This window comes from Penaeus chinensis, chromosome 41 (genome assembly GCF_019202785.1).
Source record: "Penaeus chinensis breed Huanghai No. 1 chromosome 41, ASM1920278v2, whole genome shotgun sequence".
NCBI classification, from domain to species: Eukaryota; Metazoa; Arthropoda; class Malacostraca; order Decapoda; family Penaeidae; genus Penaeus; species Penaeus chinensis.
The window spans coordinates 20,045,801-20,047,374 of record NC_061859.1 but is presented as its reverse complement, the minus strand read 5'-3'; the positions used below and the strand labels follow the sequence as shown (position 1 = coordinate 20,047,374).

The window sequence follows — 1,574 nt, the reverse complement described above, 5'->3', positions numbered from 1 at the left end:
TAGTGTAAAGTTACAAGGAAATGAATTCATCCTGAATATTATGTCGTCCTCACAGCTAAGTAGACAAAAAACAAAAAAAAAAAAAAGTATATTAATAAAAGATTTGCAAATAAATTATTTTCTTTCAATGCCCTGGAAGATAAAGCGAATTTCTTGTTATCAATGTTCCTTTGGGAATAATCAGTCTCTTCACTTTTTTTTCTTATTCACTCGTATTATTATTTCTTTATTTACATCATTTGATTATAATCATATATGTATTCTCTTATATTTTTCTTTCTTACTTTCTCTTTTGAGTCGCCTGCCTAGAACCTTTTCACGCGCGTTGACACGCCAAGCCAGCTAGCAGTTCACAAAAACTAGTCCAACACGTATCGATTGCTGTTTCTTCAGCTAGCACTATTTCCTCTTCGTAGCGGGGATGTATCAAGAACAACAAAGCATTTCTTGAACTTGTACGCGCTGTGTTAGTGATTTAAGAGGGCTTTTTGTAAATACCCTTGTAGACTACGATGTTTGTCCTTAGTTCACTTCTTTTTTATTTTAGGGTTCAACAGGTATCTAAGGACCGAAAGTCGATTTATGAATTGCCGCACATATCAGCGCACTCAACATTTCATTATAGACATCACGGATTTATGAGTAAGGTTATGCAATACTTGTTTCTCGTTCAGTTCGTGCATTGTCGCGGAATCATATTTTTCATGGTGTACTTTCATGTTCCGCCATGGAAGAAAGACCGATAAAAAGTCTTATGGTATTATAGTTATAATTTCACTAATCAGCTTACCCGAATTCTCAAATAACACTGTTGGAAACTTTTGAGAATCTGGTTATTTAGTTGCATTTCTGCTTAGGATGTTTCCGCATCAATATTGCAGAAGTGGCGACCGGGCGGACCAACAGATCCCTGTCCTCCCAGACGCCCAACTCGAAGGCTTCTGAGCCGTGATTTCCACACGCGTCGGCAGGGCGAGGGAGTGGGAAAGGCACAGTCGAACGGCGAGGACAGCGGAGGCTTGTGCGTGCGTGTCTTCCCGACCACAGCCGTCGAGCTACTGCCTCGTGTCGCGTCCGCCTCGACCCTCTTCTGTCCCGCCGCCACGCAACGCAGAGTCCACCGCCACTCAGCCACCTACAGCCGCACCAGGCAGGCGCCGCTACGCCCTGCTAAGGATACATGCTGGGACTCAGTGTGAGGTCGAGGGTATCATACCATGGGCACGATAGGTGGGCGTGAAATCCACTCACATATTAGGACTTAGTTATTGGTAAATAATTGCATCCATCGGCCAATCAGTTCATTTGTCATTTCGATACACATATCCGCTGTAATTTACTCGCTAATAACAGTTAGAATAGCGAGGAAAGGCTAAACTGAACTACAAATTAGAAAATACAAATCAAATGATAGAGTATTTACTATTATGCTTCACCATTATAACGGAATTATGTTGATGTTTAGAAATAGGAGATAATATACTCCGTTTTATCTGTCATATTATGTATGTACCTTTTCTATATATTCTTTTTACAAAAAGGAAAAAGCACGAGCAATGCTTCTTCCTTGAATT

General features: G+C 40.7%; 1 protein-coding gene across 1 annotated transcript in view; it reads right to left on the bottom strand.

The window, feature by feature from the left end:
• LOC125047676 (hemicentin-1-like) overlaps positions 1–1,022 on the bottom strand; it is a 139,091-nt gene extending 138,069 nt beyond the window's left edge. Inside the window, exon 1 of the mRNA XM_047646032.1 lies at positions 1–1,022. This exon is cut by the window's left edge and continues 655 nt beyond it. The gene's annotated coding sequence lies outside the window, so the exon portion shown is untranslated.
• Between the last annotated feature and the right edge of the window lie 552 nt (positions 1,023–1,574).